Genomic DNA, 11,101 nt, shown 5'->3' with positions numbered 1-11,101 from the left:
GTGAAGACTGGAATAAGAAGTAAACAAAACAAAGAAAGAAAAAGAAAAGGGGGAAAGCCTCCCTGGGAATAGCAAGAGGCATTTAAAGAAATAAGCTTGCCAACAATACTTAAACCCCCTTTTTTTAAAAAAAAAAAAAAAAGAGGTTTTTTTTGGCTTAAAATACTTTACTGTAGACAAATTTATGTCAGCTGTCAATGAAAAAATGTCACTAATACATACTGTGGACACCTTTTGCAATGTAAATCCATACCTGTCTTTTTTTATATGGTGAACTTCAACCTAGCAATTATTAGAACGAATGTTATAGTCTAAAGCTCAAACACATTTTAGCAAGTTTAAAATTGAATTGAGTACAAACCAAATAAAATTTACATCCTAACCAACATTCCTCCCTAGGACTGTGGTAACACTTGAGCCTTCCGCAGGGATTGCAGAGCCTTTTCCCGCAGGTGCTTCTCTAAGTCGTCCAGGTTGTCTTCAGCTTCGCTCTCAGTCTCCTTCTTGGGCTGGGGGCTGCCTTATGTTCTTCCTGTGCAGACATGGTTGCGGCAGCAGCAACAGCCGCAGGGGTGGCAGGAGCCGCAGCGGTTGCAGCCACAGCCTTTTCCTTCTTGTGTTTTTTAATGCTTCTTGTGTTTCTTATCCTTTTTGTGTTTCTTGTCCTTTTTCTTCCCACCTCCTTCCTGATTGGAATTCAGGGCTGGTGATGGACTTGGCTGGGGATATCAACCTTCCTGGCTGGCACCATGGGGGACCAGTTTGTGGAAGGTGATTGAGGCTGGACAGGGGACGGGGCGCTGGGGGCTTCCTAGCCGCTGGCTGGGGAGATCCAGAGACAGACGGAGAGGACGGAGCCCGTCTTACAGACTGAAGGCTAGGTGAAGCAGCCTTTTTTGTCTTTTCAAATTCTGGAGACTCTTCTAATGGGCCTGGTACTCGGAGATGGGGACTGACTTTTTTGGGGCGAGGCCAACGTTCCTCTTCGAGGACTGGAGGTCTGAGGAGCTAGAGGCTGCAGTGAGGGAGAATTTGCTTGCTTGGTTGTGGTGACCGGGTCTCTCTGGGAACATGACTGTGGAAGGACCCTTTCCTGGGCTTTAATGAGAAAGAAGGTGAGCATCTCTTGGCTCTGGGGAGCTTCTCTGTTTGGGAGACGGAGAGGGGGAGACCAGCGCGTTGGTGGTGGGGACGGAGCTTTGGTGGTGGGAATGGCCACGCCTATCTCTTGGGAGCGGTAGGGGCGAAGCCCTTCTTCTCTTTGGAGGTGGAGAGCATCTACTCTGTATGGGAGGAGAGCTTCTTCTAAGGGAAGGTGAGCGCCACCGAGGGGGAGGTGAGGGAGTCCCCAGTCGTGGCGGTGGTATGGTGTAGGAGACACTTCCAGATCCTCCTCTCCATCCAAGAAGCCAAAGTTACGTTATTGGAATCCCATCAAGTGGATTCCAATCTACCACTTTCAATGCAACCCACGGCGAAAATAAAGACACTAAATTATATTCTCAATCACTGGGGAGTGAAGGGGCTCTAAGTCCAGCCACGAAGATGGCTTTCAGGAACCAAGAGAGTGACCCAGGGCCTCACCCGGTTTTATTCAGTGGGGGAGTGGCTTGAGGAGGATTGACTGAGAATTGTGTGAAGTAGGTAATCATTGTGAGCTGAGCTAGGTGGGTGGCCTACATTTACCTAAGGCCAATTGATAAACAGAAGGCCTAGCCAGCTCTGTACAGAGGAAATAGGGTCAGACTCAGTCAAAATGGAGATGGTCGCTCTTCTTTCAAGGAGAGCTGCTCAGGTGGTCCTCCACAGTGTGGGAGATGTGCACCAAGAAGGAGGAGCTGGTGAGTGGAGGGCATCTCCTGGTGGGTGGAGCAGAGGGACTCTACTTCCTGTACCCCTTTTAGTCACTGGCTATTGCCTTCGCTTTTCCATCTGCATCCGAGGAGAGGCCTCTTTCTGGTGCTTTCGTGGTGATGGAGATGTACTTAGGGAAAGGGGCTATCTCCCCCCCTCACCATTTTTCACATGGGATCCCTTGGGTCACTCATCTTCAGAGGAAGAGGAGGAGCCAGAGTCAGATGAAGACCGCTGGCTCTGTCCTCTGTACTGGTGTCTCTGCTGCACAGAATCAGCTGCACCATTTTGCACCTTTATCTTCTTCAGATTCAGACAACTTTACTTTTCTAGCCTTTGGTGCTGGTGATGGCGATTCTCTTTTCTTTATGTTTTGTCACTTTACCTGAAGTTCTCCCTGGAGACCTAGAAACACGGCTTTTTCTTGTACAATTTGACTGCTGGGGTGTTGGGGAATGACGCATTTTTTGTGGTGGAGTAGTTGGTGGGGATGGCTGTGCCTTCACCTCGGAGGACTTGCTGAAGGAGATAACCCTCGAGTTTTTCAAGGGGGGCTAGATGTCCTCTTGGAGGTTTCTTTGGTGGTTACCGGGAACGAGATGAGGAGGATGATGAACTGCTCCCAGACAATGAAGCTGATGACCACGTCCTTCATCTTGGTGGAGTCTTCTTCGAGAAGATGGTCTCCTGCTTGGGCTTGGCCGCCTGCTGGCTGAATCTGATCTTGATCGGGACCTATGGCGACTTCTTGGTCGAGCATGAGAAGGAGAGCGAGAACGGGTCGGTGACCTTGACTTGGAACGTGACCGAGATCTCAGCCGGGTCTTTTTTTTTTTTTTACGGATTTTTTTTTCCGGAGTAGGTTCTTTAGGTTCTGGCGTGGGTTCTGGCTTGGGAACTTTCAGGATGTCACTAGTAGATGTGGCCTCTTGTACTGAGGGTTCTTTTACTTTCACTGACGTTTCAGGGAGCTCTGGAGCTTTTTCCTTCTTTTCTGGAGCAGGGGAAGGACTCGGCTTTTGGTTCTGTGTCGGGGAGATTGGAAATGACTGAGCTTTCTCTCTCTCCTGACAGGGGAAGATCGTCTTCTAGGGGAAGGAAATCTGGATTTGCGTCTTCTTGGGCTTCCAAACCTCTCCCTTTTTTCTCTGCTGCTTTCTTTTTCTTCCTTATCTCTCTTATCTTTGCCTTCATCCTGCTTTTTCATGCCAATTTTTATCGTTCAGTCTATCTCTATTTTTTTCTTCTTTCTTTAGTTCTAGGAAAGCAGAAGGGATTCCAGCAATGTTTTCTTGTGCACTTAACAGCAGGGGTCAAAGTTCTCCCATAAATTCTCTAGCATTTTTCCCCATTCAAAAACCCAGTCAGGTTGATTTGCATCATTTTAGAATCTGGATTTCTGCTGTGACCTAATAAAGTGATGGTGCTATACTTCAGACAAAAGGAATAACTTCCGTTTTGGTTCAGACTTTCACTTCCAGCTGGTTGTATACAAACTGAATCACAGCATCACCTTCAAATCCAAGGATTTCTGTGACTTGTTTTGTTATCCAAGGCTTTATAACCTCCAAATTTACTTTGCTCATGTCCACTTTTTTTCCTAAGCATTCTGCAAATTTCAGAGCAGCGATTACAGGTGTGCACCACCACACCTAGTCTGTATTTTTTAATGAACAGGGGTATTTATGCAGCTATACAAATAAAAATTGTAGAAATGTCTCCTATTAACTGAAAAATAAAAACAAGTGGCATGAGACAGTAGTAATGTAATAGATATAGAGTGTTTATAATATATAACAGAGAATGAGAAGTAACAAAAAAAACTCACAACTGAAAGAAAAGCCTATGAAAGAACTGACACGATTTAGCATGAATATGCATATAAGAGAAACAGCAAAAGAATTAATAACACAACACATACAAAAGAAGTGTTCAGTAAAAATAATCTACTTACAGAAATTAAAGTTTCTATCAACAGAACTTGAAAGCAAACATCAAATGTATACCTTTTAAAGTCTTTGTAATAAAGATTCCAATAGTGTTGACAAGGTGAGGAAAGAAAATGAATGAGGATATCCACAAATATTTGAAAAGACTAATATGAGTAACTAATATTTTTATCATTTATTATATCATGTTAATAATATTTATTATATTTATTATAAAACTATAGTCAACAAAATCTAATTTGAAGGAACAATATAAGCAGTAGCCTAATACTATTTAAGGTTTCTGTATTTCTTAATACTTGCTAATCCAAGTCTTAATGTTTACCACAAATAAACTCACATGCATAAGCAATCTTCGACTTTTGTCTTTGTATTAGTTTTATGTAGATGTAATAAGCTACCTCAGATTCAGTGGCCTAGATCCACACATGTCCTATGTTGTAGCTACTGTAAATGATATGTACAATAGTTTTGTCAGCCTAAAATGAGGCTGCTTGTTGGCTGTGCTCCTTACTGAGCCTCTGGGGAAGAATCAAGAGTTTCAGATCATCAGCTGAGTTCATTTCTTTGTTGGTATAAGACTGAGTGCACTCTCCTTCCTAGCGGTCAGCCAGGTAGCATTCTTAGCTTCAGAGGCTCCCTACATCCCTTGACAAATACCTCCTTTCTTCATTTACTTTACTGGATTTTATTTATTTTATACAGGGTCTTGCTATGCAGCTCAGACTCATAGGCATCCTCCTCTCTCAGCCTCCCCAGCTCTGAGATTACAGGTGTGTACCACCACACCCAGTTTCGGTGGTCTGCATGGCACACCTGGCGTTCCACAGCTAGCATGGCATGCGGTGCTGGGGATCAAACTCGGGTCCTTGGGCTTGCCAGGCAGGTTCTTAGATCTCCAAACACCTCCTTTCTTAATCATCAAACACAGCCTCTGTGGTTTTGTTCTGGTTATATGTAGATTTTGTCCACCTTCTGTTTGACCTCTCGTCTGCTTTCTCACCAGCCAAGTGTTTCTGACCAGGCCTTTGTCCTTCTTCTTCTGCCTATGGGGCACACATCATTTATACTGCACTCGCCTGAGGAGTCCAGGATGATGTCTGTGTCTTGATGTCAGCTCATGCAAAGGCATAATTCCTTTTGCAAAGTCCTTTTGTCTGCATTATCATGTGATTGAATGATGAAGTGAGAGTCCTTACAATTTTTCTCACCACCATCCTATTCCTATCTCAATCTTATAATGTAAGTAAACTAGGCATTAAGTGGTTAAATATCCATCGAGTACACAGAGCCGAAGGTAGAGGCTACATTTTGAATCTGGTCTTTCTGGCATCATCTTCTATGGCAATCGTCATTGTATCATAAAGAATAGTGCTGAGAGACAAGTGCTAGGACAACACCAAGTGTTCCAGACAATCCAAGTGCACCACAAATCAGGAAAATTACTAGATTCATACGATACAGCATCCACTAATGTTCATTCTGGAGAGACTAAACATTTAAGTATAAAAAATAAAATTGGAAAAGTATTACAAGAGCTAGGTAATGATATCTTTTTGTAGCAGGATAAATGTACAAAAAGCTAAATGAAAAAATAAACAATGAAAATTGCCAATTTTGTCTATTAGATTTATAAATATTGTACTTAAAAACACATGATAAAGGGATAAGTCTTTATAAAGTCGAATCCTTAGATAAAAAGACTCAGTGAAATTAAAACTATTGCCTTTCTCTAACAAATAGAATCCTCTCAAGAGTTTACATTATATTTTTGTACTTCCAGGTAAAATGTTAGCATCAGTCCTTTTAAGGGCTGAAGTAGAAGAAAAACACTATCCATCACTAATGGTATTTATTATTATAAGGGGAGGCCCTAGTGAGCAGAGAGAGAAAGTAAAGCCGAGAGAGAGAGAGAGAGAGAGAGAGAGAGAGAGACAGAGAGAGAGAGAGAGAGAGAGAGACAGACAGACAGACAGACAGACAGAGACGCAGAGACAGACAGAGACACAGAGAGACAGACAGAAGCAGAGACAGAGACACAGACACAGAGAGACAGACAGAAACAGAGACAGAGACACAGACAGACAGAGCTAGACAGAGACAGAGACAGACTGAGACAGAGACAGAGACAGAGACAGAACAACAGCAACACCAATGACACTACCATGCTGAAAGTCTGAAAGTGGAAAGAGAAAAAATATGATAATTTGCTAGGAAGATAATACCTTGTGTGTGACACCTAGGCTATATGTAATGGCTTATACTGTAATTCCCCAGTTTAAGAATGAGATACAGATGGACCTCACATTATGAACATTCATAGGTGCAAATTGGAAATGCCTTCTGCCATAGCAACCACTGAAGAACAGTAGCCATGGCCCTCCACTAGCCCACAGCCACGGGCCTCAACAAGGGTTACAAGATGACTAAGAATGTGAGGAACCCAAGGTACAGCTGCCATTGCCGACACCTCACCAAACACACCAAGTTCATGTGGGACATGATCCGGGAGGTGTGTAGCTTCGTCCCCTCTGAACGGCGAGCCACGGAGCCCCTCAAGGTCTCTAAGAACAAACATGCCCTCAAGTTCATCAAGAAAAGGGAGGGGATGCACATTCTGGCCAAGAAGAAGCGTGAGGAGCTGAGCAATGTGTTGGCTGCCATGAGGAAGGCAGCTGCCAAGAAGAACTGAGCCCCTCTGGAATAAAGCTTTGCAGAAAAAAAAAAAAAAAATTGTGGAAGTGGCTCATGTGTCTGCTGGACATTGTCACAGTCGTGCTGCTGTGTTCTTAGAAGGAATGGCATGAAAAGGTGAGCCTAATAACTCAGTGGATTAAAGCACCTGCAAGCAAGCACAGGGGCCTGGGGTTCGATCCCCAGGTTTGCCGGGCCGGCCCGCCCCTGGGGCATGCTGAGACAGCAATTGAGACTGAGCATGGTGATGCTGGCCTGTAATCCCAGCACTTGGGAGGCTGTAAATAGGAGAATGACTATGAGTCTGTTGTAGTAGTGAGACCCTAAAAACCCTGTAGACCCTTCCCTAAAATAAAAAAAGGAATATCATGAGCCAGAGAACAGCAGAGACCACCAAACGTGTGTAAAGGCAGCATGGCATGAAATTTATTGTCCCTGAGTGCAGGCAGACAGAGGGCAAAAGGGCTATCTATTGGGTACAGAGATAAACAGAGCCTTGTTGTAGGGTGTGGACACAGGGTGCCAAGTGGGCAGGTCAGGTAAGATACCTGCTAAGAGGGACAGGGAATTCAAATGTAGAGATTTGGGCAAATATCCATGGTCAAAGTACTCTGATGCCCCAGTGGCCAAAGTATTTGGAGCATTTGGTGTCAATGTATAGATGCTTTCCAATGTCCTGGTGCTTGGAAGATTCCTTTATGACATCTTGGCTGTTGTTTGCTGAGGGCAGCAGCACCAGCGCTGAGCTAGGTTTCCTCTGAGAACAATGCCATTGCTTGACAAACAGTTTGGGTGCTGGAAAGTCATGCCCTGATGGAGCCTGATGGTTCTCATTGTAATTAAAAGTAAAAACTAGTTTCTTTGCAGTATGTTTGGCTTGTTTTTGTTGTTGCTGTTGTTTTTGTTTTTAAACTCTAGGGCTGGCCAAATAGCTCTGCAGAGTAAAGCAACTGCAAGCAGGCGCAGGGGCCAGGGGTTTCTTCCCTGGTCCTGCTGTGTGGGCCCTGCCCCTGGGGTGAGCTGAGACAGCAATTGAGACTGGGTATGGTAGTGCACGCCTGTAATTGCAGCTCTTGGGAGGCTGTAAACAGGGAGATCACTACGAGTCCGATCTAGTCATGAGACCCTGAACACCCTGTAGACCCTTCCCTAAAATACGATAAATAAATAAATAAATAAATAAATACTGTACATCACATATTTTTCTCAAAGGTGAGGCTCATGTTGTCAGACTTAAAGATGCCTCCATCTTACTAATGTTCTCCCAGAATAGAACTCCTTTGAAAGTTGGGGGTTTACAGTACATTTGTACCAATAAAGCAAAATTGTACTATATAAAGAAAAAGTTAAGGACTGGTGAGATAGCTCAGCAGTCTAAAGCTTAGGCAAGCGCATGGGGACTGTAGTTCAATCCCCAGCACCACATGCTGTGCCAGCCCCACCCCCAGTTGGGCTGAGCTGGCCACAAAAAAAAAAAATTAAAATGGGCACGTGAAATTTTAAAAAGATATGTTTGTATATATGATAAGTTGCTATGAAAGAGTTTCACAAGTTTTCTGGAGTAAAACACAGTTGATATATACAAACCAATTATATGCTTAAACAGCAGCATAAAAATTTAGGAAAAGTTATGGGTGCAAAAGAGATTTTGTTCTTGTTTGAACCTCCTGGCTAAGACCCAATGAGAAGTGTGCTCATTCTCTGGCTTTCCTGCCAGCTTGACCAAGGGAGACAGGCTTTTTCCTGACTTGGACCTCTGCTCTCAGACCATTTAATTTGAATGCTTGTACGTGTAAATTCTTTCTTTGTCCTTCTGAGATGTAAATCTTTTTAAAAGCCACTTGCCAGGCTTGCAGCCCAGCAATGTCTTTCTCAAAAGCCTGCAGCCATCCACGATCTTTTTGAAATGTATTTAGCCAGGACAGGAAGCTCCAATCTCTGCTTTTCTGTAGGAGGGTAGAAGCCTAATTATGTAGGAGCCAAGCCCATATTGTGAGATTACTTCCTGTGGAGACGGAAAGAGAAGGTTTACTTTCTTTTAGATAAAACCAAATAGCAAATAATCACCTAATATTACTCAAATTCCTAGCTTTTTATTTCTATAGTGTTGAGCTCAGATTCAGTTCTTAGGCAGTTCTCCCCTTCCTTCCTTCCTTCCTTCCTTCCTTCCTTCCTTCCTTCCTTCTTTCCTTCCTTCCTTCCTTCCTTCCCACCCCCCCCTATTTTCTCTTTCTTTCTGAGACATCTTGCTAAACTGCCCAGGATAAATTTGAACCTTCAGTGTACCTACCTCAGCTTCTCTGTACACTTGTAATTTCTGTAATTTTAAGCCTGGACAAACCTCCAACCCTATTCTTGCACTGCATTTTGAGAAGTCTTGCATGTGTAGCTTTGTCTGGAGAATTTTTGCCCAGATACTAAACACAGTGGAAATCAAGGGATACCAAAAGTTGCAAAGTTGTTAAGTAACTGAGGTAAGATAAAAAAATAAAAGATAGAAAGAAGACAAAGAAATTATAACTAAAAATTGTACCATTGAGAAGAGTTCTAGGACCCACCAAAAGTATCCATTATTTACATCATTATTTCTTTGGCTAAGTTTAGGCGTCTTTCCTTTTAGAATCATCATATTCTAAACTTTTCAGGAATATTGAAAGTTCATAAATTGGTTTTATTGAGAAAGCAAAGAGCAAAAATCTGATTATAAAGGAGCAGGTGAAGAGAATCCCAAGAATATTTAAATCCCCTATTTAAAAAAAAAAAAAAAAAACCCTGGGCCTATACCTGTGAAGTAAGCTAATACCCCTCTGTGGTGGACACTCCTCCTGGGCTTTCTACCCCTTCAAACAAAGCATTAGTGCTCCTTGTTTCAACAAATCATATGCTTCTTTTTTGAGAGCCTACACTCTATTTCTTTGAGTATCTACTAAAGTTCTGCCTAATAAATCCTTCCCATGCCTCTTACAGAACAGACTAATCCTAAAACTTCTTTTTCTGCAGTGTGAGTCAGCAAATTTATTCTGCAAGTAAAATAGATTAGCTTTCTTCTTTCAGCTTCAGGAACCTCCTCAGACTGTGTCTGCTGACATTTCCCTTGGCAAGCAGGAGGTAACAAAGGCAGAGGACCAGGACCTCCATAAAACCAGCCAAAGACTTTTCATTTTTTCTCCCCCACTTCCCCAGAGCCCTTGCACTCTGAAGCTTAGTTCCTCTCTTTTCCCTTCTTCTCTCCTCTCTCTCCTCTCTCCTCTCTTCTCTCTTCTACCTCTCTCTCTCTACTTCTCTCTGTCTCTGTCTCTCTCTGTCTCTCTCTGTCTCTCTCTCTCTCTCTCTCTCTCTCTCTCTCTGCCTCTTTTTCTCCCCATTTTTTGTTCTCTTCCTGTCTACAAACTTCTGTTTTTTTCTCTTTCAACAATGAGTGCTTATATATGAAAGCACTGAACAGAGAGGCAATTACTGCCTCGATTTCTCTCCCTCTTGGAACTAAAATTGCTCTCCAGAGACAACAGAAGGAAACTCTGTCCAGAGGGATCTGGAGCAAAGTATCTTATGCAACTGACATAGGAAATGTAGTCCTGAGGCCCTGGGAAGTACCAGTCCTTGAGGTAACACTTTGAGAACTTGTTTGAAGATTCTAGCTGGGAAGAGCAGCTGAGACTGAGGAAACAGTCCTACTCCATTGGAGGTAATTGTCTTCTTTGGCTTAATGGACTGCTTGCAAATTTGCACATGATGCATATTGGGACAGGAGAGAGGAAGAGGATGCCCGCCTTGTCATCCAGATCAGCCGAATCATCCCAGGTGGTCAAAGGGATGGCAGAGCCAAAGAGCCCCTCACATCCTGACACAGCACCTGAGGAAGCAATCTCTTGACATCACCAACACCTTTAGGCTTTAAATATTTTAGATAAAAGAAGATCTTCTTAACTACTCTATTGGCCAAGGGGCATAAGCTCAGTCTAACCAGTGCCATGTCTCTCCTTCTTAGGGTGAACGGGACTGTCTCCTAAGCTGTGTAAATACAAGTGAGCACTCAAGTGACAAGGACATTCTCCTGGTAATTTGGTAAAGTCTGTGGATTAAAACTGAGGAGAAGCCCACTGGTGTTTTTTCCCATCCTCTCTCCAAGAAAGTTGCACTTCTTTTCCTGTCCATTCTATATTACTCTGACGTTTTCATCTGTCAGAAAACTCAAAACCCTTTTTTCCTGATGTTCGTTATCAAAGAGAGGCAGGGAGCTGGGGGGTAGAAAACAATCAATGGGACCTGGAGAACTCAGGATGTCTTCATATGAGTCCAGAGACAATGCCCAGGAAGGGCAGGCACTAAGTGTGTGGCCTCTACATTTTCCAGAGGGTAAGCGAGACCTCTAATAGGGCCTCAAGAAGGGCTGCACACAAGCTCTTTGCAGCTGTCTACCATGACCTGCCCAGGTCCTAGAGCTGCCTGACAGCTCTGTCTATAGGTATTTTTTCCTAGAGTCTGGCAGGGTTGCTTCTCTGATGCTTATTGCATTAGAGGAAATTGGAGCAAAGTGCTCTGGTCAGGCTGACCTTGCTGGCTTATGCAGAATCCTGTCTTTCTTTTCTCTCCTTTATTCATCT

At 43.5% G+C, this 11,101-nt stretch overlaps 1 pseudogene; it reads right to left on the bottom strand.

Annotated features, from left to right (window-relative positions):
- Positions 1-395: 395 nt before the first annotated feature.
- LOC101579649 lies at positions 396-3,470 on the bottom strand (annotated as a pseudogene).
- Positions 3,471-11,101: the final 7,631 nt, after the last annotated feature.

The sequence above is a fragment of the Octodon degus genome, unplaced genomic scaffold (genome assembly GCF_000260255.1).
Source record: "Octodon degus isolate 3935 unplaced genomic scaffold, OctDeg1.0 scaffold00170, whole genome shotgun sequence".
Lineage (NCBI taxonomy): Eukaryota > Metazoa > Chordata > Mammalia > Rodentia > Octodontidae > Octodon > Octodon degus.
This window is presented reverse-complemented; position numbering and strand designations above follow the sequence as displayed.